The sequence below is a fragment of the Diplotaxodon limnothrissa genome, linkage group LG17, assembly GCF_057381915.1.
Source record: "Diplotaxodon limnothrissa isolate DT_005_m linkage group LG17, D_limnothrissa_male_GT1.1, whole genome shotgun sequence".
In the NCBI taxonomy this organism is placed as follows: Eukaryota; Metazoa; Chordata; class Actinopteri; order Cichliformes; family Cichlidae; genus Diplotaxodon; species Diplotaxodon limnothrissa.
Window position 1 is genome coordinate 21,819,016 of NC_140612.1, and position 27,965 is coordinate 21,846,980.

The 27,965-nt window shown below is 41.0% G+C and overlaps 1 protein-coding gene across 2 annotated transcripts in view; it reads left to right on the top strand.

Moving 5' to 3' along the window:
• The window catches only part of LOC146614987 (plexin-B2-like), a 230,481-nt gene that overhangs the window by 61,254 nt on the left and 141,262 nt on the right, over positions 1–27,965 (top strand). For both annotated transcript variants that reach the window (XM_085376813.1, XM_085376814.1), the window contains exon 2: positions 6,297–6,354. The gene's annotated coding sequence lies outside the window, so the exon portion shown is untranslated. The remainder of the gene's footprint in view (positions 1–6,296; positions 6,355–27,965) is intronic.

The following is a 27,965-nucleotide window of genomic DNA, read 5'->3' on the forward strand; positions in this document are numbered from 1 at the left end:
TTTGCAGATCATGTGGTTCTATTGGCTTCATTGAGCCTTGCTTGCACTGTGACTGTCTGCAGCCAAATGTGAAGTGGTTATGCTGTGAATGAGCTCCAAGTCTGAGGCCTTTGTTCTCAGTTGGAATCGGCTGGAGTGCCCACTCCAGGTCGCTGGTGAACTTTTGCCCATGTGGAGGAGTTTAAGTATCTTTTGGTGTTATTTATGAGTCAGGGGAGAATGGAGTGGGATTGGTGCAACATCTACAGTGATATGGATGCTGTGCCAGTCTGTTGTGATGAAGAGAGCTCAGCTTAAAAGGAAAGGTGTGGATTTACTGGTCAATCTACCCTCCAACCTTCATTTATGGTCACAAGCTTTGGGTAGTAACTGGAAGAATAAGACTGCAGATACAAGAGTGGAAAATTAAATGATGTCTTGATTAAGCCTTCTAGATATGAGGAGGAGTTGGGTTTTTCTGAGTCAGGCACTTGGAGTAGAACGGCTACCTCTCGCCATTAAAAGGAGAAAGTTTTAGAGGTTTGGGCAACTTGGATGCCTCGTGGGTGCCTCCTGGATGTCTCCTAAAGGATGAGTTTTGGGGGAGTCCTTCCAGGAGGAGGTCCCGGAGAAGATCAAGGCCATGCTAAGGAGATTACCTCCCTGCTGGCTTGGGAACGCCTCAGTGCCCCTCAGTAGAGCCACAGGAGGTGGCCTGGAAGAGGAAAGTCTGTGATTCTCTTCTTAGAGTGCTGTGTGAATAATGAGTGATGGATGGATGGCAGAAAGAAAGTGGACAGATTTCCCGGGGAGCTAAATCTTGCTATTAGGAAAGGAATGGCCAAAAAAACTCCTTTAGTTGTCGTAGTAAACTTATGTGTCTGTGGTCTCTGTGAGCATTGGAAAAAGCATTTGCATGCTCCTGATTCTATTCATGACTGGACCTTAGAGCTTTGGTCTTAAAAAATAAAAAATTCTCCCACTGAAAGTTGCTAACGACCACAAAACGACCTAGCTGTCATCACACGAGCCTGTCGATAGTCGATAAAAGCCAGGTCAGTATGACACAGACTTGATGCTGCAGTGAGCAGAACTTAATGAGAGGATGTTGAAAAGTAACGGCTGTACTGAAAAAGGTGCATGTGAAGAGGAGTTTTGAGAGGATATGTGGTAAAATATGTTTTTATTTATTTTAATGGGCTGATTTCTGGAACTTTTTTCATCACGCCTTGCATAATTGAGTTCAGATGGGGTTTGAGGAGGGAACTCTATCCAGTTTTCTTGATGTTCTCCGTTGTCTATCTAACTTGATAAATCCCTTGGAGGGTCTTAAGGACATTTATTGTCCTTAGGCCTAAAGGTGGATGTCTTTTTAAGGACCCTCCAAGGGTTAAAGGCATATAAAGCAACACAACACCTTGAAATCTGTGCTGAAAATAGTGTGCAGACACCTCAAGCTGTTCTGTGGGGTTGGAAAGCCTGGGTATGATTTTTATAAGGTGCACTAAGAAAGTGGATGACACAAGTGTTGCCTTAAATACAATAAAAACAGTAAAGAGGTAATCATGCTGTCAACCTGTCCTCTGTTACAGAGTGTTTAATAAAAGAAACTGTCAGTGTTACTGTCTCATTGTGACAGATTTTTTCTTTGATTCAATTCTAAGTGGAAAAACTCAACTTCCACATATGTGTCTGTGTCTTTTCAGAAAATACATAGCGGTGTATATAAGACCGTCCCACTATGGAGAACAAGCGAGACACAGAAACATGAACACCCACTCCCTTTGAATAATAGACTGCTTAAGTCTCAAGGATGCTGTGCTGCAGTACAGAAGGTTGTATTTACCCCGTGGTACATGCATGATCGATTGACAGAATGTTGAAGGAATGCAAAATATCCAGTTGATTAAAAAGTGAAAGTGTTAAGATTCTTTTTCTGCTGTCAAATAACCGAGCTCCTCGCCTTACCTGAAAGCTCTCTCCACATTTATAGAGAAACATAACTGACCGTTGGTTTTACACCAGTTATGCTGCCTCTAACATTGTTGAGCATGACAGGTTCCATGGTGGGTCAGTGATGGTCTGGAGAAGCATAACATTTGAGGGCACAGACTTCTACACAGTTTACAACAATGCTCTGACAGCCATCAGGTATCTGGGTGAAATCCTTGGACCCACTGTCAGACTGGTGCAGTGGGCCCTGGGTTCCTCCTAGTAGACGACAATGCCCTGACTCATGTGGTGAGATTATGCAAGTAGTTCCTGGAGGATGAAGGCAGTCCATACCACTGACTGGCCCTAATGCTCACCTGAACAAAATCCAATAGAACACCTCATCGACATTATGTTTTGATCCATCCAACGCTGCTAGGTTGCACCTCACACTGTCCAGGAGTTCAGTGATGGTCCTGATCCAAGAGGAGATCCCCCAGGACACCATTCGTTATTTCATTAGGAGCTTGTATGCAAGCATGTGGGAGCGTACAAACTACTATTACTGTTTTGAGTTGCTGCAGTGACGTTTTGGCAAAATGCTCTGCTCTTTGGTTTTCAGGATGGTTTTGAATTCAGCCCTCTGTAGGTTGATGATTTTCATTTCGGTCAAACGATGTGGCATTCTTTCATTCCTAACATGTAACCAAGTCCATATCAGTGCAGATATCCAGCATTATTGTATTCCTAGTAAGATCTGATGTGTTTACTATCTACTCATAAGTTGGTCAACAGTAGCTTCAGCTCTCATTGAGACTCGCGTCGGCTGTGGTGTCGCTTTTGGCTTTTGAGGGAATCTGCTATCTTGTTTCTTCTTTTTCTCAGTTCGTGGCCATAGATCAGGGCAGGGAAATAGGAGCTGTGACTTTTGACTTCTCCTTTCCCCTCTCATGAACAAAACCCCAATATGCTTTTCTCTAGTCTGCAAAGAGTCATGAAACCAGAGGCACCACATCACCTGCAAAATGCTAAATGCAACCTTGAGACTACAGAGTCAGACGCACGTCGGCTTTGACTTGAAATTCGTTCCATAATAAGTTATGAATCTGTAACAAAAGGAGCCCCCAATGGATTCCAGTATCCACCTGGAACTACTCTGACTTCTTGCTCACACTGCAGTTCAAATAAAAGCGATACAGGTAAACTGACGATAAGACAGAATTGGATTCAGGAACGCTTTGATTCAGCTTTCATTAAAGCGCGTGTTTTTTTTTTTCAAATTTGATCAAAGCAGCTTTTTATTTCATGCATGAAATGGGGAAAAGGTCCAGATCACCTCCAACATCAGAGTCCTGAGAGCGTTAAAATTATCTCCTGTCATGCATTATGAATGGACTGAGGATCAAGCACTAGAAAATATTAACTGACAGCTTTCTTATCTTTTTAAGTCGCTTTTTTCTTTGTCATTTTCAACTAAATCTTGCATTTCCTTTCAAATAAAGTTTAATTTAGCTTCAGTTCTTTCCGTTAAACAAATGGGATCACCAGCAGATATACTCCTAAAGAATCTGGCCTTTTTAGTCACCGTGCTCTAATGCAGAGGAGCAAAACGAAAAAGCAAAAGGAAAGAAAATTAATCAGTAACTATTTTCTCTTTTCCAGCTCATACGGTGTCAGGATTTTGCTTATTTGTCTTTTATGAAACCTTAAATTTAAATATCTTTAGCCTGAGACTAAAGGCCTGGTGGATTTTATAAGGTAGTAATTAGAAGATGAATCCATAATGAAAATAATCACTGGTTTGACCTCCAGTTAGAGTTAACAGAATCATTCATTTATATTTCAGCACTCAGTGCTCCACAGAGAGAAGGAAATGTTTGTAGAAAGATAACCAAAGTTATTATAAAGTTATAAGTTTAGATGGAGAATTTCCAGCTGCAACGCCTGAACTGAGACGCAGGCAAGCCGATTTCAGAAGGCCTCAAAATTTTCAATGACGCCTCACAAGATGAAGGATTAATAAGCAACGTATTTAACGAGGAATTCAGTCGTTAAACTGCCATCTTTCAGCTAAACAATGCAGCAAATTTGAGCAGGCCCTCTGGGTTTTTTCCTCCAGAACAAACAGCCAAGTTGGGCGTGTGAATGTTAGAGGAAATAACTTATCGCTGGGCTGCAGGTCAAACAGAGGCTAATCGTTTGACACTCGGCAGCTGGATGCATGTTTACCCAGCAGAGTTTGTATCGTGTGTATTTATAGGATCGGCACTAATCACCAGCAACAACTTCCCAGGGGTACACTCTGAGGAATATCAAAGCTAATACGAATTATCTTTTTTTATTTTTAAAAGAACTGAAAACAGACTTAACTGAAATCGTAGCCGTTAACCACTACTTTTTAAGACCTGTAGATATTAATAGATGTTACCATGTCTTTGACTTGTTGCTTTGATTCATTGAAGTCTTCACACGCATCCAAAATCTTTCAGACGCTGCCTTAATCACAAGGAGTCGCCACACTGGGTAGCTCCGCATGTTTGATTTGGCAGATTGTTAAAAATGCTGATCATAAGCACGCTGCTCGCAGATGGACACCTGACAGGCACCTAAACTTCAGCGACACAGAGAAGCGTCACGTAATCCACTTCAAGGGAAGAGCCGATTATTGATGTCAGCATGTGCACACAAAACGTTTTACAGCATTTACAAGTCATTCTCATCTTCAGGAATCAAACGGGCTGCAGCGTGGCGCGGTTGTTGGCGCTGCTGCCTCACAGCGAGCGGGAGCAAACCATATTTATTTATTTATGCGGTGCTTTTCCAAGACAAAGCACTTTACAAAACTGATCTAAGATGGTGCAAAATCTTTTCAAAAAGGGGACAGCGGATGAAAGAATATAAAAGAACAAAATGTACAAAATACAAAAATGACATTTACACTCATTGGAGGTAAAATACTACAGAACTAAAAGTGGAGTAAGTCCACAGACTCAGCAGACCTCAGAGGAGCAGGCGGAGCGCTCCACAGCTCAGGTCTGGCAACAGGTTTCCTTTCTGAACCCAGGTGAACCTCTTCTGTGTGCTGTTTGCTCCAGGGGCGCTGCTTATTTCTGCCCACGGCACACCTCACAGAGCATATTCCAAATCTAAAGATTTTCATTTCATGGCTAAGTAGAGGTTTAAAAATCCTCTCTGATGCCTCACAGATAAGCCACAGGTGTCCACACTGGGAGGCTGGAGGAGGGGTAGCGTTTGAGGAATCACCGATTCATCGGGAGCTGCTTTGGGAGCTTCATGTCCTGCATAAAACCCTTTGGTTAGATTCAGTGAAAGATTGCGGTTTCGGTTAAAATGTGCCGTTTTTGTAACGTTTATGCTGCACACATTGTCAGAAACTCTGTTTACTGGCACTGACACCAAAAAAGCTTGTGCAGAAGAGAACTTGAGAAAACTGAACTGTTTGTCCATAGAAGGAAAAACAGGTTCATCTTTATAACTCATAACTCTGATCAGTCAAATCTTTTCTTTCTGAAGGACAGATTATCAGATGGAGTCTTTCCGTGGACTTTAGTGTGTAGAGTTTCAGTTGGTTCGTCCATATTTTTCAGACATTTGGCTTATATGAACAACTCTGTTGCCTTTGAGCTTTTAAATTGAGCTAATGGTGCATTTAATGCATTTTCTATGAGATTCATGTTAAGCGTTTTTTAAAAGTTCCCTTTGTGTGAATGCGATGGAAATTCCTGCATGTTAAGAGCCGGGATCGGGGCGCCGTGTCATGAATGGCATGAAATCACTTTAATCAGGGGTAACTGTGAAGTACTGAAGACTGCGTTAATCTGAGCTTGGTCACCCTGCCAGGCTGTGGAGTTAAGTGTTCTGACTCGTGGCTGATTGGTAGTGTAGGTGGTTGATTAGTTTGGTCCAGATCACATGGACTACTAAAGTCTGATTGAGCTGAGTCACAAAAAAGTTGGAGGCTGAGTGATTCCTGCATTAGGCGTAATTAGCATGTGTGTGTATATGAGCAGCGTTGGTGTGTGGGGGTGTCGTCTCCTCTGAAGTTTACTTCCTGGCTGCTTCTTTCTCCTGTTTTTCAGCTGTTTCTGAGCATAATTAACCTTCTATCAAATGGTGGCGTAAACCTCATCGCTTCAATTTTGTTAATTTGTGTGTTTCAAGTCGAACTCCGTGGGAGAGTTAATTAGCGAGTTCAGATTTAAAGCTACGAGTGATTCGCCGGGCCGCGTTCACACAACAGCAATGTTTTTGAATGTTTAAACCATCGAACCCAAAAATATGCATTTATGTTCGAAGCTTTGATCAATAAGTTTACCAAGTATAACTAAAGGAAATAACAAACTCAACTCTTGTGTCTTTCGTAGGTGAGGAGAGAGAGGTTCTTCATGTCATCAGGGTTCAACAGGCTTCATCACTGAACAGGTAAGATTTGATCACCTCCACCCTAATCTTCCCTCTTTGCCTTCTAAGATCTCTAATCAGAGCTTCACTCAGGACCTGCTTTCAGCCACCTGACGATGTTATTTCAATGACGACCTCAGTGGTAGACTTGTGATTGAAGGAAAATATTGATTTTTTTTTTTTTTTTTTTGATGATTTGGTGGACTGCCTGCTTGAGAACTCAACTGAACCCCACCTTTTTGTTCATCCTGAGGGTGCTAGCAGTCTTTCATCTGATTGCTTCATGTAGGTCCTCACATTTTCTAAGATTTAAAACATCTGTATACCTCTGGGAGCACTGGGAGATACATTTTAACTAGAGATGGCACGATACCACTTTTTTATGTCCGATACCGATACCGATATCATAAATTTGGATATCTGCCGATACCGATATGAATCCGATATAGTGTTTTTTAATCAACAAAACTGTTTTTTAAAATATCTTGCTGCATTTTGCAAGTCTGCAAGTTCATACTCAAGTTTAAAACAACAACTACACTAAAGCTATTCTGTTATACCTGTATACAAAAAAAATATTTCATAGTTCAGCAATACTGATCAATCTAATAAACTTAGACCTACACCATCCTCCCTATTCTGGTATTTTAAAGAGTACTTAGCGTAAATATTAAGCAACCTAACTAATAGGGTTCCAACTCCCAGCAACAACAAAAATAAATAAATAAAAAATAAGGAACCACCCCTCACGCTCCACCTCATGATGCTTAATCGACGTAATCAACCTTAATTTGATGCAGTGTGAAAAAAAATGCACAGAAATCAATTATTTTTCAAGAAATATTAAATAGATTCAACATCTTTCTTCAACAAAATTGCAGACTGCACAGATGGTACCTTCCCAAAGGAAAAAGTACTATAGCTTACTAGGGTATATATATTAGACTTAATAGTCACTATATACAGTAATTGACTTCTATTCATTTTACATCAAATTAAAACTTTGTGTGTCAGATAATTATTTATTAAAAGCTAGACATTTTAAATGAGAATAAGAAAGAAAAGTATGTCTTTGTGCCCCCTTTTCCCAGTTAATGCCCTATCGGCCCCCCTGGCTAAACTTTGCTAGATCCGCCCCTGCACAGTTACCAGCGTCAGCTACGTAGAAAAAGATCCTGGAGTAGAAAGTAATAATAAATAAATTCTAACAACAGCTTATCAAGCTTAAACGTGCTGCTGTTGTTCAGCCGCTGGTTTCCTCTTTCTGGTGCAAAGTGGGCCAAAAACAAAGACGGACTCGCGACAGAAAAGCCGATCAGCTGATCGTTTAAGCAGTTTCACGATTGAAGTAGCAGCCGGAGAGCGAGAGGCAGTCGCTCGTTAAGCTTAACGCAGGAATGCTTTACAAACATTCAGAGATGGACTTACACACTTGCTTTACTTCTCTCGGGGATAACTTTGTCGGAGATGAAATGCCAGGTTGCTAGCGAAGCTCCAAATGCTATCCAGACCACAGGTCCCGCATGCCACAGCCGCTCTATCACGTGATGCATACTGCTCCGACGTGCTAACGTTCTGAGGTGAGTTACGGCGTGTTGCAAGTTTTGTGAGGTGCTTTCGTGATATTTAATGGATCGGATTACATTTTTTATTTTTCTCCGATATCCGATCCAGTCATTTAGGTCAGTATCGGACCGATACCGATACGTAATATCGGATCGGTCCATCTCTAATTTTAACATATTTTACTCTATTCAGAAGTGTTTGGATGCGAGCGTCAGTTTAATTCAAATCTTATTTAAACAACTCGAGTTCACAGCAACAGTTGTTCCAAGGTGCTTAGATAAAGACCCTGCAATATTAGATGGGGAACCCCAACAATTAGGCGTTCCCCTTTGGACATGCACTTAATGACAGTGGAGAGGAAAAACTCCCTTCAAGCAGGAAGGGAGCTCCTACAGAAATAGGCTCAAGGAGGGGCAAACATCTTGGAGAACAGAAAAAGGACAAAAAACAAACTACATGAAAGAGAAAACATGCACAGTGTCATGTAAATGGCACAAGGAGAAGTCCTCAGTGCATTGTGGGAAGTCCGACAGCAATCTAAGCCTAAAGCAGCATTAAACTGTAAACTTCCCTTCCAAGAACCTCCCTTCACTTCTGTTATACTTATCAGTAGAGCAGGGCGATATGGCCAAAAATATTTATCACGATATATATTTGAAAATTTGCTATAACGATATAACTGACGATATAATTGATGCGAGACAAAATACAACTCCACAACATTACTAGCGCAAAAAGACAACCTTCCATTTATTTTCACTTAAACAAGAAGCTGGTTTTTATGTACATTAAAGCTTTATAAAAATGTAACAGTGCAAATGCAAATTCCTTGCTGAAAGTTTAACCAAAAGGCATTTCCAGTAGAAATGGGCTGACATATCCTGAGCATAACCATGTATAATATCCACTGAAGTTAAAAAGAGGTGCTTTGCAACATTAAACTGCATTGTGCAGTACGCATTTTTCAGACCATAAGGTGCACGGGATTATAAGGCACATTAAGCGAAACAAAGCAGTCAGATAAATCAAACTTTATTAAACTCATTCTTCTTGCTTCCTCCACTTTTGTACCATTGATTCATTAATGTTGAATTCTCTGGTAGCTGCTCTATTCCCATGTTGTTGCAGTATATTAATGACTAACCTTGTATTGTGGATGGATTATCTCAGTTGTTCTCCTCACTGAAGTTCGGTCCGTTTACAGCATCCTGCCATGCGATTGCATTTGTCTCTAACCATGAGGAACCTTCACGTTAACTTTTATAAGTGGAAAAGTGTTAGTGTTCATCGTCCAGCTTCACTGTTTATGTTATGCTAACATAGCTGTGTCGCTAGCGATCACGTAGCACATCATTATATACCAGCTAGCCCAACTTCAGTAACCCTACAAACGTCACTGCTGTTTAGTTTCCTGTCTTCATTTATGTTGGAAGTGATAGCAGAGCTGTACGTTTGATTTTTTTCAGAAATCTCTCCGTCAGAACATGCTATATCATGCTTAGGTAACTAGCAAAACTAGCGAGCTAACTTCCGCTAGCTTCCTGCTAACTTCTAACTCCGTTAAATGTAATAAATTTTGTTTTCATGGATGCCTGGAAGTTAAACTTTATAGTTACACCTCGTAAAGCAGCAATGCTGATCGTTTTATTGAAGATGAAAGAATTTAGACAGTTTTTAACTCTCAGTGATGCTGCAGTGTTGTTTGACCTGAAGTATACGGAGTTTAGGACCCAGATTACTCCCAGATTTAAGAGCATCTTAGTCCGACAAATACGACAATAGCGACGGCCGCTTGCTTGCATGTTCTGCAAAAAAATGTGCTTTGTCGTGTATCTGACGGACAAACACCAAACCAGTTACACATCACTGAAGTTGCACCGTTTTTACAAACCAATTCTGGTTCATCTGTTTCACTCAACAATCGGCCATGTGCGTATGAAAACAAAGGCACTGCGCACGCGCGTTTTACTCACATTCTATTGCGATATTTCATTTTCCTATCGTTGCCTAACATTATACCGGTATTACCGTGAACTTTATAATATGGCCCAGCCCTACTTATCAGTACTTCTTATGGCCTGTTTTGGAAAGCAGTGGTAAAATCAGCTGCAGAAAGGGGTCACCATTTTAATATACAAATTCATTTTAAACCTAAGTTTAAAACTTTTATTTAAAGAAATCAAATTTTGGCTTTTGTAGCTTTTTAATATATCGGAGCAAACTATGACTCAGAACTGGTAAACGGATCAGTGATTGAGGAATTGTGAGACAGAAGATGAATCCCTGGGACTCTTATCTCCACCTGACCTTTTATGTGGTGCAAACAGCAGGTCAAACACTGGAGTTAACTCTGAATTAAGTTTCCTGTCAGCTGAACATTGATTTTGGCTGTTAGCTTTTTACACCGATGATAAAAACATGACTGACAGGTCAGAGCACAGTCATTGATTCGGCTGTAGTGGGCTTCACTGACACTGATGAAGACACAAACCATGAAAACTTAAAGGTGAACAGATCTTGTTGTGCATCCTGTTGTTTGTTCATTGCTTGAAAAACTGTTTAAACACAATGCTGTGATACATTCACCAGTTTGCAAAGTGGTAAATAAAGATTATTCAGATTTTTTACTTAGGTACATTTGAATGTTTACTTACTTCAGTAGCTTATAAATCCAGAAGATGTATAATGAGAATACATGCACTTTGAAAATCAAATAGCAATTATAGAAAATTATGTTTCTACTTTGCTTTTTATGTAATAATGCAACATATCTGTAAATGAATGACTGTAAAAGCTGACTTTTTAAAGCTTTAAAGTAATTTAAAGTAACGGTGTAGAGTATAAAATATAATATTTAGTGGAGTAGAAGCAGAAAGTTGCATTACACGTCAGTAAATGCATGAAGTTATGTTGCTGCTGGTCCTGTCCGTGCTCTCATCCAGTGTTGTTGGCCACTGCAAGACCGTACTCTAGTACAATGATGTTGGTAGGGGTGGCCAATTGGGGTCCCACCTGTGGCCTGGAGTAGGTCTGCTTTGCATGGGATTGGAAAACACTGTTTCAAAAATGGCCACAGAGATTTTCTGCAGTTAGTGGTAAGAATGTAAAAATGCTGGTTCTGCTTTTCATCAGTCCAACAAGTTTTTACTCGTAGCTTTCTGTTGTATAATGAGTATTACACCCTCACGGGGTACAGTGTAAGAGCGCTGTGGTATTTTATTGATAAATTCCTCCACTCAGACAAAGACCTACTGCTTTTCTTTCTGTGGGCTATATCATATAAAATTCTCAAAGTCGCTTCATTAAAGTGAAGTTGCTGTGTCAACACATACCTTTTGCTTAAGTGCCTTCTTATTATTTAGCCTCACAATGGACACAGACACATGCAGTATTTCTGCAACACACACGGGAGGCTGTCAGGGTGATGGAGAGAGCACAGGAAGGGGCGTCTGATAACGCGTCCAACACAGGAAGTAGTTCTGCAGTAATGAAACAGTTGTGGAGCTGTGCTGATGATTATCATAAACAGTCTTAAGTACAACAAAAGACTGTCTGTTAGTATTTAACAGTGTGTATTGAACAGAGTCGAGATCATATCAGGTGGTAAATCCTTTGAAGTGGAACATTTCCACTCGGCTGTTTCACCTTAAATCAGAAGAGCTCCCGCTGATGCCCAGTTTGAACTGAAAATCAAAGCTTGGTGCATCCATGTTATAATCTTCTTTCCTGTCTTTTGCTATTTTTGCAATTCTGCCACCTGAACATCAGTGGAATAGTGTGAGATTATTAGGGCTCACTCACAGGATCCAAATTCTTTGCAACTGGGGGGGGGGAGGGAATTGCTGTTTGCTAGAAGATTTGTATTAAGAGGCCCCAGCCTGGATTCAAATGCAGGACCTTAATGTGAGGCTCACAATTGTAACCGAGCCATGGTTAGTGCTGTTTGGAGGCGATCCATCTCTGAACAATTGTGATCCCACTCGGGACTGACAGCAGTCAGTCTCAGATTGAAGGTTTGTAGGCTGGTGTGGGACTTTAAACTGTAACCGGTGTGCACATGGGTCGATTTCTGTGGTTGAAAGCTCTGGAAAACACCCATTAAATGGACTTTAAGTTAAGTTTGTCAAACAGTGCTTACATGTTTTTATATTTGTTGATCAGACTAACAAATAAGGTAATAAACACAGGGTCGTGAGTGAGTGACGGACAATAATTGAGACCAAATAGTGATGAAAAGGGGGAACAGGAGCTTAGGTCCACCACAAAATGCAGAAAATATAGAAAACCGAAAGTGAATGATTGGCCTTATAAAAGAGGTCAACAGAGAACTAAACACATCAGGTAACGTGTGGTTTTGCAGTGGACTGGAAATGAAATGAACATGGGCAGATGGGTAACATAAAAGTGTGCATTGGGGTAATGTGAGCAATTTGAAACTGGCTTTCACAGATGACCAAATAAAAATGCATCAATTAGCTGCATCTAACATAGATTTCCAGATTTTTCCATTAATTAGAACTAAACATCAGACTCGTGACATCAAGTGATCACTTCTGAGTGTAAATACATAAAACTGTCACCAATACTTACACATTTCAAAGTGTGCATTCAGCTATCATCAGACAGTAGCGATGGTAGCGATCGACAGATGTCCAGCCCTATAGTTAAAATTCAAAAGCAGTGCTGTTCATACTTAAAATTTATACACACAGGGAAGACCTCTGTTGACCCCAGGTAGTGCATTATCCATATTCTCTTTCTCTGATCCAGCCTGTGTTAGGAAGACACGCTTCTCCACATCCAGTATTCACCCACCCTCTCATCATCCCGGCCGTATATTCCCAGGAGCCTCTTGACCAAATGTGGAGGCTCAAATTTCAGACCACTGAGACGGGAACTCCAAGAACTTCTGTTCATAGACAACGGTTGAGACGAACACTGTTTGTTGAAATGCACACGTGCAGTTTGTGGTGTTTTTAAATACACTTTAGATCCTGTTGAGTGAAGTGTTGTAATTTTCTTGCTGGTTTTTGTAAATTGCGGTTTTTGGGTTGTATACACAGCTAGTTCAAGGAATTGTTCAAGGGTTGCAATGGGCTGGCTGTAATGCTAGTGACTGCGACAAGTACCAAATGTTCAGCAGCGAAGCCTTCTAAACAAAGATGACCCAACAAACTCTCCAAAACAAAACCTTAACTTTAACTCTTCATTTACCCCAGAGGCTTTAAACCTACTGATCCCAAATCCTTCTCTCTGAAGGGCTATGGCTGAGTAGTCGTGTTTTCACCAAGAACTCAAGAAGATTTCAGGAGAATTGGATTGTTCTCAGGTCATTCATGCTTCCATCTTGCACAAACATGTTCCTACTATCGGGAATAATCTTAGTTTACTCCTTTGCTTTAGGCAAGGGTGCTGCCTGGATGTAGAGCGCTCAGCTGGCCCGTCATACAGATATGATACAAGTTAAAGTTCTGACTGTGCATTATTGAGTAATGTCTGGAAAAGTCAGCAGTGCAGTAAGGCTGTTTAAAAAGAAGCCATTAAAAGATAAAAATTGCATCATAATTTTCTGTAAAACTCCAAAACATATGTCAGGTCATAAAGCTTATAAATGTAATTGTAAACAGCTTATTTTTCTTTTTTTTTTATTTATGTGTGTAAATATCTGTGTTTATGTATTTATATTAGTTCACATGCTTTTTCCTGCACACGCACACCCACGCTCCTCTGGGAGCTGCACAGGAAAGCGCTGGTTTGTTTTGCAGGAGGAAGTTCAGTGTGTCTGCGTCTTCATTTCAGTGTGGGTGTTTGTGCGTCTCGGAGGGGAGCCACAGCTGCGAGGCCTGGCTCCATACTGTAAACTCCACTCGCGCTGGAGAGGACAGAGACTGTCATCGTTACTGTTAACAAGTCCAGCAGCTCCCTTACTAGCTCCAGCAATATCTGCGCTGAATTATTGCACATATAGTGCATGCATAGAAGAGCATCAGCTGCAGTTTCTTTCCAGATGCATTCACTCTGCAATGAATTTGATCAAACAGGATTTATGTCCGACACAAAAAGCAGCCACTCTGATACAGTACCAACATGCTCACGTATACCTTTTTGTATTGCACCGCTTCTCCTTTATTATATCACAGAGCTTCCGTGATTGCACAGGCCTCTATTAACAAAAAGATTTCCGAGTTCCTTCTTCAAATTTGCCCTGCAGAAAAGGTTCTCTGGCAGTGAGAATGACTGTCAGGAGGAAGCAATTGTGCATACAGGGACTGAACGCCTACGTGTGAGCGCGGTGAAAAGGATGCAACAAGCAGTGGATGGATGAAAGAGATTTATTTCCTGGTTAGACACACAACATTAGGTGTGGCTTGGAATTCAAAGTGCAGTGTTTGACTTTAACATTTAATGGAGAGAAAAAAATAAGGTTTGCTATGGTAGACAGCTGCACTTAGTGGCGGGCTACAGCTCCAGAGACTTTCTTGTTTGTTAGTTCACATTTTTATAAATGGACACAGTTAAATGTGCCAAATATATTAGCAGGTCCTTTAAGTGTTCCTATCACAGACAGTCAACACCTGGTTGATTTGATGCTGAAGTAAACTCCATGATTTGGTAGCTTGCAGAACCAATTTCAATAGCAATGTGGATACAGGTTCATTGAGGTTTGTGGGCATTTATTTATGCACATTCGCCTCCGCAGCATTTTAGTCGGGTCTGAACATTGACTGGAATTCTGTGTCGTTTGTTTTTCAGTCATTCTGTCAGAGATCTGCTGCCATTCTTGGGATCATTGTCCTACCCCATAAACGACTTTTAGTCCAGCTTTAGCTACAAGGTGGACCACGTCATTTGACTCTAGAATAGTTTGGTGTACAGAAGAGTTCATGGTTCCCAGCCCTGTGGCTGTAAAACAAGCCCAAATAAAAAGGACGTTGTTCCAGAAGTCTTGGTTGAAGTCTTGCTTGGTTGGTTCAGAAGCAACTTTGGAAAGCTAAGCCATACTGCCATGTTTTAATTTTTTTTTTAATTGTTTTTTTTTAATTAACATGCTAACTGAGGCCTGTAGAGTCAGAGATGTAACTTGTGGGTTTTTGCGGTTCCTCTGAGTTGCCCTGTATCACTTTGCAGTGAATTTGCTGTGAGTTCCAGTCCAGGGAAGACTGTGATATTGTGTTAACACATTGCTGAACACTACAGACCAGCAAACTGTCAAAACGTCTGCTTTTATTGAGGTGGCTAATCAAATGCTCAACTGATTGTTGAGCATTTGATTAGCACCACCTGGCTGCTGCTGCCCTTATTAACTCTTATGAAAGGGGTGAGGCTGTACATGGTTTTTCACACGACTATATAAAAGTTAAACGGTACAGTAATGCATTAATTTGTGCATTTACCATCACTATCTTTTATTCAGGAGAATAACATAAAAATAGTTATTAGATGTCCTGTAAGATTAACTAAAAACTGGTTCTGGAAGGTTTTTTTGTGGCATCTTTATTCCTGCTGTAAAGTTGGGAATCTTAACGTGGGAGTTTGTGGAGGCTGACTCGCTTTTGGAGTCAGCCTCATGTGGACGTCTGAGGAACTGCAATTTTTGGCACATCAGCATTGGTTTCTTTATCTCTCTAAGAAGATTTCTCTGCATTTATTGATAATAGATAAAGAACATACAACTGTTCATGGAGAAAATAAGCTATACTGGACAGAGCAAAATAAAAATCCGCAAATCACCAGCTAAACCAACTTTCAGTTGTTCTTTTACACTTTATCTTCTTCATCTGACTCTCTCTTTCTCTCTCACTGTGCTACCCTTTCCACTCCCTCATGCCCCCCCTCTGCATTTGCCATTACTGTTATTGGTAATAACATTGTAGAGTAGACTAGATTGGAACAGAGCTTTAATGTCCCCGAGGGGCAATTTGGCCTGCAGATGGTATTTTGTTACGAAAGATCCAACCAGAGTGAAATCCAAGGGACAGTATTTTCACACCCACTGCTAGAGACGGGTAATATGGTATTTTAGCTCAGAAAACGCCAATAGTTGATGGCATAAATTACCTCATATACCTGCTGGTGCCACCTACCTCTGCCCTGATGGACTCAATTTGGCTCTCTGTGTAAAGGTTGCTTGGATTTCGGTAAATGACCTGACATTTCTGCACAGCTTTTATACAAGAGAGGGGGAAAAGAAGGCTGATTCACAGTCAGATTTTTCTTTGCAATTTGACTCTGTACTTGACAGGCCTGACTCGAGCCCCTCCTCATTATTGCTTAATATATGCTGGATATAGCTTTAATATTGTATCGTAATATGTATAATTTAAAGTTGTGCTGAATTTTGTATGAGGAGGCTGTATTTGAATTCAGGGATGGTGATGCTGGAGGTGACAGACGGAGTCTCACGGAAAGAATAAGTTCCCCAATAATTAGTCACAACAAAGCGGGAAAATGAAAAGGCTCATGAATGGATGCAGATATAAGCAGGAGTGGACAAAGACGTGTACGTTCGTCACTAATGAACCGACTTGATCGGACTCTGACAATCACGGGCTGATTATCGCGGCGTCCGCAAGGGCCAACTTATCCGTGTGTGTGCTGATGAAAACTTCGTCTCGCTGTAAATGTGCTGATGCACGATTTAAAAACTACTTTTAAAAAAAAGAAAGAAGTGATCTCTCTCACTCTCTTATCTTGCGTCCTTTATTATATCCCAGCATTCAGATGGGTACAGCGTGAGATGAGAGAATCAGTTTGTATTGAACATGGCTGAATGCAGTGCTGATGAAAGCTTATGCTGATAATAGCGTTTTCATTATGTCCTTAGCCAGGCTTGGCATTTCATTTACTATTGCAGACAGAGAGACAAGTTCAGATTTTCACCACCGCTGCTTTGGGTGTGTGCCGCGTCTCTGGGCCGGGGTTCGATCGTGTGTTTGGAATATTAGTTTTTATATTGCATTTCTGCTCGATTAAACGCCGCGCAGACAGGGATGTGGGGCACGAGAGGTTGTATTTACGCCTAAAAATAGACGTCTACGATTAATGGAAATCAAACTGAAGCGGCAGATGTTTGAGACTAAATGCCAGCCTGTAGCTCATGGAGCTTGGTAGATTTCATGTAATTTATGCTGCTGTGATCAGTCATGATGTTCAGATATATTTCCCAGATAGGTGGTTATCAGTGCACCAACAGCTGGAAAGCTTAATTAAAAATCAGAAAAGTAAATAGTTGACTGTAGCCTGATACCGTTTGTATTTCCACCAGCAAGCTACTGTAGTTGATTGTCTAACATTTGTCTTATCCATACGCAGTGAAGTGCCGTGGACCTGCCGGCAGAGTCTCGCTCCTGCATTTTAGAATTTGTCGGTGATTTATTTTCTGTATTTACGGGCATCAGCACAGGAAACAATTGGCAGGAAGTATCAACCACACCACAGAAACTTGGTGACATTCAGCAACAAAGTATGGAGTAAAATAATCTGTGCTGGGTCCTGAGTTTTCCCAACTTTCAGCGAAGCAATTGAAGCGACTACCAGTGAGAGCAGAGACTGATATGAGAGGGTGGTAAATCGAATCAGTGATGTTCGTAATGACAGGAGATCAGCTGCAAGGTGATATGATGTGCTTTATGTAGGACGAGGAATTCCGTTTATTTATTTTTTTAACCCCACAAACCAAAGATGGAAGTTAAGACTGATCATGCTGCACAGGGAGAAAACAAAAAAGCCTTAACAGAGCCAACAAAACATTAAAAATTATGTTTAAGGCTTCAGTAACACAGACTGCCCGGTCCCCAACTGACTTTATCTTAGAAAAAAGAGTTTCTTTTCACTTTCTTTCCGGAGCTGCTGTTTCTGTAAACGAGCGGTGTAAAGTTTTATTTTCACAGGAGCGCTCTGTCCCCAACCCCCGGGCCTCGGACCGGTACCGGTCCGTGAGTCGTTTGGTACCGGGCCGCGAGAGTTGAGGCTCAGGTGTGAAATGTATGGTTTTCAGGGTTTTTATCGGTTTTCAGTGTTTTGTTGTTTTTTTTTTTTATCGTTTTTATCGTTAACTCTGTTTTCCTGGGTCTTTTCACGTGTGTTATGAATAAATCTCCTTTTTTTCCGGTACAGGTACTAGTTTGATTTTGTTGTATTTATCCGCGACACCTTAAAGGCCAGTCGGGCATAAACCGGTCCGTGGCGCAAAAAAAGGTTGAGGACCGCTGCTCTAGTGTGTCCAAAAATCTTAAGCTGTCGCATGGACGTGGTTTGAATGTCGATGTCAGTGAAGAACAAATCTGTGAGGAAGGTGTCGATGGACGTGGATGTCAGTAGGGTTTTACCCCGTCTGTCACCTCGACATTTCTGGACACAAATGGTGACTATGATTTATAAAGACCCGAAGCCTTGGAACCTGCTATTGATTGTGTTCCTTGAGGTCAAAGGACAAGGAAGCCTAGAGCTGTTTTCCAGTAGACTTACTTGTAACCTTTTTTTTTTTTTTTTTTTTTTTTGACTAGAGGAGTCTCCCCCTGCTGGCCATTAGAAAGACTGCAGATTTAAGGCATTTCTGCATTAACTTGGACCTCAAATCGAAGCTACATCCATCTTTTATATAAAGGCTTTTATATAAAGGGTGTTTCAACTCACTTTTTTCTTTTGCTGAATTATTGCTGTCAGTCTCCCTGAAATAAAAGGAGAGGCATGCAGTGCTAATGCTGAGCTCAAACACAGCCTTAGGCCTGAAATAGAGAAATCCGTCTCATTCATGAAGCAAATTAAACTTATGACATCATATAATAGGAGTCAAATTCTTTCATCCTAAAGGACAAATTGTTTATTTGTTTTTGTTTTATTTTTTTCTAGCACTGAAATTAAGGTTTTCAAAATGGTCCGTCTTCCTCTCGCCCCCAGAATTTGTCATGGTATTCTTGGAATGTCATAAAAAGATGACGTTGAAATATAGACACAAGGAAATTTGGAAAATAGTTTATAGTTAAAATAGTTTAATAGTTTGAAGTCATACTTGGAAATTTCAAATGTGTTCAGCACATTGAAACATGACCATAATAAACTAGGAAAGAACATTTTTATCCACTGAAGTCACTAAAGCTGAAAGTAATGGACAGCAGTGGGAAAAGTCATAAATTTAAAGTCCACAGCATCTGCTCGGTTTCCACACCCTTCTGGTTGCTTCAGATTGGAAGTCGTGGGATTTTTGTTTACTCGGCAAACACCACATGCTTCTGATCTGTGCAGATACCCGTCGGGAGAGACTGATATTGTGTAAAAGTCCATTCCGCTGCCATCAAGCCTGCTCTCTGTGTCTCCCTTTATCCCTGAGGAATGTCAGTCACGTTGAGTAGAACCAGATGTGTTCACCCCCACCTTTCCAGCCATCCATCTCTTCCGTTTTTATCCACTTTGAAGATTTTTAAAGATTAATGTGAGAATTCTGTGAATTTCTCACTTTTTTTTTTTTTGGTAATTTCTTTCAGCTACTTTATTTCACCACTAAAAGAACGATACGAATGTTCAGGAGCCCATCAGTTTCCCAATCACACTGATGTCCTAGTGTAGTTTTAAACTTGAGACTTTTTTTAAAAAGTAGGAGGAAGTTTAGATTGTGTGGGTTTTTTTTTTTTTGTTTTTGTTTTTGTTTTTAAACAAAGGTGTTTATTTATTTATTTATTTTTAATGCTGTCATTAGTCATAGCAGAAAGCTGAAAAAGTCAACTACTGTTATCTCATGCAGTAAAATGACAGGCACTGGGTAAAATTTAGACCAAATATCAAAAAAGCATTGGATTTATCCATTTATTGATTGGGAAGTATGCAAGAACACCATCATAAATTATAAATAATATTAATAATAGAAAACTGCTCTTTATTAAATGTTCATTTGGATATGTTATGTGGTGTCATACCTAAGGAATGTCACACTGAAGCTGAGAATGTGTTGCGTTTTTATCACATTCACGCTTTAATGTGTGAAACCATTCACCTGCTTTTAAGTACATTGTGTGCCTTGTACATGCGAAGGTGTAAATTAAATATCAGTCCACCTAATCACATAACAGCAGTTTCTACAGGTGCTCAAATACTTTATGGGCTTGAAGCATCCATCATTCTGTGTTAGCTTGAACTACATTTCATAGACCTGTAGAATCAGATATTTAACCTATAAGGAGCTCGCTCACCTAGTTTTTACATGAAATTAATGTTTTTGAGAAGGTAAATGTGAGATGGTCAAGTGTGGGATATCTGATGAACAACTTCATACATGTGCTAACTAATTTGCTTATCCATTATTCATAACACCAACAGCTGGTGCAGTTTATTTTAAAGACATGTCTTACACTTATAAGTGAGTAACTTTCCTGCTTTTCACACTCCAGGGCACAATGCCAGTGTGCTGTTTGTACAGCGGTTGCTAATGATCACAATAATTACATCAGTTTTGAAAAGAGATTTCTCTAAATTGTTGCCAGTCAGTTAAAATAAATTGATTTGGCCTCAAAATGTAGCAATTTTAAATTTGAATGCAACCTTGAAATGATGGGTTTAATGTTGTAAACGCCACTCTTGCTCATACTGGTTATTTAAGCATCCTCTGCCACTATTTTAAACTAAAATTACAGATGTGAAACCTTTGAGGTGTGAAAACATTGTTTAGATTCTGGCTTTCTATATTTATGGACCAGTCACAGGAAGTAAGATGACGTCTTAAGTAGTCAAATTGAAATATATCAACACTTGGTATGGCTTATTGCTGTTTCAGAGAGAATGAGATGATATGAGAGAGAAATGCACAAAGTGGTAACGAAAATAAACCCAGTAGTTTCTTTTCATTTGCTCGAACTGCACTAAGTGAAGATATCAGGTGCACTTTCTACTTTCATAGGCAGATGCCTCTTATATAGGTGATGATGGGACATTGATCAGTCATGTGATCATGCAGTTACAAAAAAGGTTAATTTTAAATACGTTTAGTGTAAAAAGTGATTTTAATTTTGAGGCATTCAAATCAAGCTGATCGATGATCTTCTGATACTTTAAACAAGGTCATTTTTGAGGCATCCTTATATTTTTGCCTCCCATCATTGATCCATGAGACAAGATCCGTTACACAGTAATTCATAAGGACGCGCCGTCAACTACAGCCTCCTACAATCCTGCATAGACTGACCTTCAGCTGCCTGGACCGGCGCCCTCTGGGGGCTGTCTGCGCACGGATTTTAGCATCCAACCCAACATGGCGGCTCATTTCATAACTTTCTCTTATATTCCAGGAATAGTCCAGAGACAGTGGTGACTGTTCAAAGTTTCCTGCAGTGTGTGATTATAGCCTAGCAGGCACTTTGTTGTGCTTCAAACACAACAGGATTCTAACAGGTCTGCTCACAGGTTTTTCACTCTGAGAAAAAAAGATGTCATCTTGTTCTATGGAGACATGTGCATGTCATTTTACAGACTCTTAACTTGTATCTTTTAAATGTTTCGAAGTTAGACTTTAAGTGACCGAGTCACTGTGGTTATGTTAAGAAGCTCAGGTTTATAAATGTATGGAAGTAAATGAATGTGGAGGAGGAGGGTGTGCAGTCGGCCTTCTCGGGGGAAATAAAGGAATATTGCCAACGTTTGTTGCAGGATAATGTTCCCTTGTAAATCTTTGGAAATAAGTTTTCATTGAGAGATAAATTGAGGTGGGAGGAGGTGAGATATTCAGATGGAAAAAAAGAGTTGAAGAGAGGCAGAAAGATCCTTTTTTTTTTTTTTTTTTTTTTCTTTACTGTTTGCACATATTGGTTTTTGGTTGGTGCATCTAAGATTTGTCTGACCTCTGTCTTTTTCTCATTTCCTGCTCTTTACCACTCTCCAAACATATCTCTGTAAACAAAGAAATTCCTCCACCAACATGGATCCGTTTAGCTTTCCACTTCATTTCGGAGCCGGGCTGTCTCAGCGGCCCTGATCACAGCGTACTGATAGAGCCAGATTCAACAGCTCCTGTCGGACTGTTAAACAAACTGCTGCGGCTCTGTTCAGCTTGCCAACCTTTATCTCTTCCCTCCCTCGGTTCAGACTTTCTGCCTCCTCTTTTTCTTCTCCTTGAGCTTAAACATTTGTGGGGGGTGTAGTTTCTCCTATTTTTGTGACAAATTTCCTGCTTTACACAAAGCTGTTGCTTAATGTAAACCACTTTGTGATTACGTATTGGAATGTGTCAAATTGGCCTTCATCCTACAGCCCAGTCTCACCACAAAGGATAATGGTTGGTGTTTAAAGGGGGTTGAAACAGTCGTAGTAACGTAGGTGAGCTTTTGTGTTGCGACGTGTAAACATGTTTGGCCTATTCAGACATGTTGTCACCAACACAAGTTTTGATGACTAAATTAGAACCAAACCATCCAGACGTGTTTTGATGCTTATCTGGGTTACGGGAGCAGGAGTACCTCTCCTGGGAGACCTCATTCAGCTCTTCTGTGGGAGGCATCAAGACATTCCCAAGCCAGCCTACAGATTTAATCTTTCCAACGGGTCCTGGGTTTGTGCTGGGAAGACAGTGCCGAAACACCTCACCTAGTCGGTGTCCAGGAGTCATCCTAGTCGGATGCCTGAACTGCCTCAGCTGACTCCTTTCGATGTGGAGGAGTAACGGCTCTACTCTGAGCTGCTTCTGTTAGCAATCTTAATGTTTTGGTCACTACCCAAAGGTGAGAGTAGGAATGTAGATCGACTGGTAAATCAGCAGCTTCGCTTTCACGCTCACCTCTCTTCACCACAGCAGGCCGAAACAGTGTGTGGATTGCTGCTGACACGCCACCAACACCCCAAGTGGGTAACCAAACAATAAAAAATTTTGCATATAAGATTCTTTTCTCCATACCCAAGTCTTTTGTTTAATCTGCAGCATCGGCAAATGTGTAAACCTACTGACTCCACTGGCACGGCTTCATGTCTGCTTATAGAACCAAATGACTGGGTTTGCATCAGATGTTAGTGAGGAGGATCTCCGTCTATGCTGCTCCCCTTGGAAAGACATGGGAACTATTCTAAATTAAGGGTCGTTTCTATCCAATATTCATGTCACATCTCTGCTCCTCCTCAGGTTCTACAAGCTAACGTGCCAAGAAACATGTGCACAAACCGTGAGCGCCACGTCCATGAGAAGACGACGTAACACCAGACTGTAACATTAACGTTGATCATGACCCAAGATGAAGAACTTTGCGATCCTGCTCTGGCTCTGGCCATTACATCGATAAAGACCACCGTGGTCCCGCTGTGTTATTGATGCAGAGAGGATTTGCGTGTTTTGGCTCCAGTGTGCATTATAGTAATAATGCAGAGGTCTGTGTATCAGTCCTGTTCAGAGGCCTCATTACATTTTTGAACTCTGAAAAAGAGCAGCACAGTTGCATAAAGACTCAGTACAGCACAGTTTGGATGAAGATTTCTCCCTGCATGCCTTTGGCCTCATAAACAATCTCTGTGTGTGTGTGTGTGTGTGTGTGTGTGTGTGTGTGTGTGTGAGAGAGTGATCTGGTGACACAGCGCAGAAGTGTCCTGCTTTGCTTTCCTGCGGGATGAAGGGATGGAGAGATGGATGGAACGAGAGAGGTGGCGTGTTGTTTGGGAAGTGGGTCAAGAGGAAGTTGAGGGTGTGTTTTTTTTTGTTTTTGTTTTTTTTCTTAAAGTGTGTGTACATGTGATGCTTTACAGCTGAGACCGGGTTGTTGGTCAGTATGGGAATTTGGTCTTTTGTGTGTGTGTGTGTGTGTGTTGATGGTGCATAACTTAATTCCACCGGGAAGCCAAAGCAACAGCGCGCCTCTGCTTCCTGTCCTAATTGCTTAAAGTCCCACACAAATAAGCCTGCATGCACACGCACACATACACATTTGGAAATCCCATGTTTAAAAAGGACTTATGCAGATGCTCTTAGCATTTGCATGGTTTTAACATTCATTATCCTTTTTGACAAAATAGCTAATTAATTTTTTTCACAGTGCTTGCACACACATTCCCCCCCTTTCTGTTTTGCCTCCCTGATTTCTGTGCATCCTCCTTAAGACGCTGCGGCTAATGTATTAGCACCTGCAGACATTAGCGTTGATTAGCGGGCATGTTTGTGTCCACCTGAAGATTATTCACACCAATTCATGAGCAGAATACGAAGCCATGTAGCTGCTGCACACTCCCCTTTCGTCCTCGGTTTGTCTTAGACTTTGTCCATCTGCTGCTGCCTGGTGACGGGCAGGTAGCGCACTCGAATTTTGCACGAGCTCGGTCGTTGGAAGCAGCTGCTGCAGTTTTTATTTAGGGGAAAGTGCAAAGTGTGTTTGGGGCAGCCTCTGTTTTGACTGTCTCTCTTGGCTCGCGCTGTGTATGTGTGTGTTTTTCTGGCACAGAGGTCAGAGCATGAGCAGAGTGGCATCCCTGCCTCCAATCTGGACCTGCTGGGTGACACTCCATCCTCCGTCTGCCTCATTTGTATTCCAGCAGAGCCAAAAATGGAAAGCAAATCAGGATTTATATTTCTGCCCCCTAATATAAATCATTGCAATGTGGTAATGCATTCAGTTCACATCACCATCACACTATATATGTAAAAAAAAAAAAGTGCTGAAGAAAGTTTTAAATCAAAATAAAATGCAGCCCAGGTCCGTTTAGCTTTTTCCTACCATTTGCTGACTGACAGCAGAGCCCGTTTTTGAATCCCGTTCAATAGAAGAAGCATAGTGCAAATGAAAGAGGCGGAGAGGAGGTCAGTGCAGGGTGAGCTGAAGAGAAGAATGCACAATAGCCTTCTGAAAATTTAATAAAACTCACGGAAATGTTTCAGATATTTTCAGATTCTTGTGTTTCTGTACCTGTCAGGGCTCCAATTAAGGAAAAAGAAAGTTTACCATTTTATCTCTGCACATAGTGCACGCACCGCAGGTCGAGGTATTCCTTTATTTTACTTAAAATGATCTCAGCAGAGAAGAATACATGCCGTTTTCTTCCAATTATCATTTTCAGAGCTACTAATTTTGATTTACTATCTTGTCATTATGAGACAATGGGCTTGTGATTAACTGACCTTTTGCTAGTCATAAGAAAATTGTATTACAATATTTAAAAGTATTTTAATTATAATGCATGCTTTTTGGATTGACTACCACAGTCTCTAACAGCGGTTGAACTTTAAACTTTCATATTATTTATAGTGTGTTTTAAGTCATTTAAGTGTTCTGCAGTAGCCCGACTGACAAAGTGGATTCCATTTTAGGATTGCTGTAGTCCAAAAAAAGAGATTTCTGTCTGTAGTCATATATATATTTGGCAGTGAGACTCCATCAGTAAATAAGTGGAGGAATGTTTGCTCACTCTTCTTTGCGATGTTGCTTCAGTTCACTGAGTTTTGCACTTATTCCTCCCTGCACAGCTCTCTTAAAGTCCCACTTTTACTGGGCCACTGCAGCAGCTCGATTCTTCTCTTGTTCATTTATTCTGTCGTAGATGTACTGCTGTGACTGGGATCATTGTCCTGTCACATCACCCAGGTTAGGGCCAAGCCTCGAGGTTACTTTTGTATACAGAGGAAGGAGCTTTTGGTTGTCTTGGTGACTCCAAAATGCCCAAATCATCACCCTTCCACCATGCTGGCAGCTGGTATGAGGTGTTCATGCAGATATGATGTGGTGCAATGGTGGAGATGGGTAGCAAATGGCCTGCATTTGTATAGCGCTTTTCTAGTCCATAGGACCCCAAAGCGCTTTACACTACATTCAGTCATTCACCCATTCATACACCCATTCACACACTGGCGATAGCAAGCTACATTGTAGCCACAGCTGCCCTGGGGCGCACTGACAGAGGCGAGGCTGCCGGACACAGGCGCCACCGGGCCCTCTGACCACCACCAGTAGGCAAACATGGGGTTAGTATCTTGCCCAAGGATATTTGGCATGCAGCCTGGGATCGAACCACCGACCTTCTGATTAGTGGCTGACCTGCTCTGCCACCTGAGCTATAGCAAAGTGGTTTGCAGATGCACAATAGGTGTAAAGCAACCTAAATATTGCTGAGCTGGCATTGGGATTAATGCTACGTCCACACTAGCCCGGATAAATTTGAAAACGTGTACGTCTGAAAACGCTTCGCATCCACACTATCGTTTTCAGACGTTTTCACAGAGTTCTTCATCCACATTGAAACGGCTGAAAAAATTCGACCTGCCTCATATCTGTCTGCCACTTTTTAAATTTTCGGCTCTTTGAAACGTCGCGGCAAAATGTTGAGGAAAAGCACCGAGTTTTTTAAATGGACTAACAATGAGGTGGAGCTGTTGCTGCGAGTAACACAAAAATACAAAGTTGCAAAAGAGAATTAAAAAATTTGAAGAAAAGCTATCTGAGCAAGCAGACTGATACAAAACAACTGCTGTGTAATGCCCTCCGCTATCTTAGTTTAATTGGTCACATGACTGCATCACATAACTAAAATGTGTCATTGTTTTTGAAAAGGCTCCGGTTTCGCTGTCCACACTACAACGCGACCGAAAACGCCGTCTCAGTGTGGACGGAAGGCCAAAACGAAGAGAAAACGTTGCGTTTTCAAACGAAAACACATTAGTGTGGACCTAAATGTACCAGGATTGTGACAGAGGTTGACTTCATGGTCTCCCTGAACTAACACAATGTTTAGAATACACTAAATAATCAAAGTCACACTTTAATGTTCATTCCTGAAACAAATCTACATTTACCTGCATTTATAAATGAGCCAAAATTTTATTAAAGAGCCAAAATTCACAGGCGTAAACAAAAAGTAAAAGGTAAAAACAAACGTTTTGGGGTTTGTTTTTACCTTGAATGCATCACAGTAACTATTTAATCACTGTTTATCGTATAAGCCTGTCCACGTGAGTTTTAAAAATATGAGGATTCATAGAGCATCTCAGTTTCAGCCCCTTGAATGGTTTTTGGTCATAGGAAGTGTAGATTGCCGTTTGGGAATAACATGAACTTGGAAATGTGAGTCTCTCTGTTGTGTGTCTGTTTCTTGGGGAAGAGGCTGTATCTTCTGTTGGACTGCTGCAGGATTTATCATCATCCACACACACGTGTCGAACAAAAGCCTCCAAATAAAAACATTTTAAAAAACAGAATTTGTCTGATTTGTAGCTAAACCTCAGTTGCTGTCGTTCCTTCAAGATTTAATCCGTCGCTTTGGGTTATTCAGACGCCAGGTTTCCTTATTCTCCACGTCATCTCGCGGCTCTGTGCGCTTTAGAAATAAAAAGCACTTTTTTTGTGTGTGTGTGTGTTATACTTATCGTAATATGATAACTACTCTATAATTGTCAAGTGAGCGGTGTGGTCGGCTCCTAAAGCCCGGATGATGAATGTTTGTTGTCTTTACGGTTTTCAAGTTACTTCCTGCTGATGGAAGGAGACATTGTGTCGACTGATGCTTCGCCATCTGGATCTTTTAGATGCTGGATGTTTAGATGCTAGAACATATGGACACACACACAGATGCACACAGACACACACGCGACTGGGCGCTGGGATCCAGAAGCATATGGTTCTTTGAGATAGTCGAGACAGACTGGGCTATTCTGTTGGATAGCACCGAGGGCCTCGACATTGTTAGAAGTGCTGCCAAACAAACTTCACCACACAAACACACACACACAGTCTCGCCTCACTAGCTTCTTTTTCTGCTGGTTTCAGTGTGATGCGAACGGAGGCACGGACGACCTTAATTCTTGTTTCTGGAGCAGAGGCGAGCAGCGTCCTCATCGCAGTGTGAAATGAAATTGAAGATACCTGTGAACCGTATTACTGCAGGCTTATTCAGCAACATTTACACCTCAGCTGGGCTTTGTTCATTAAATGTTCTCAGCGTCTGTAGCTTTTTGTCTGCTTGATTGTCTCATTATGAAGATTAGTCCCCAAATTGATTTTTCTTTTCTTTTTATCTTTTTAGTTTAAAAAGTCCTTTTGTTTTACCTGGTGTGCCTATAAGCCTTAATGCTATCAGTATGAGAGGGAAAACTGAGACCCTCTCTCTGTATTATCACAAAT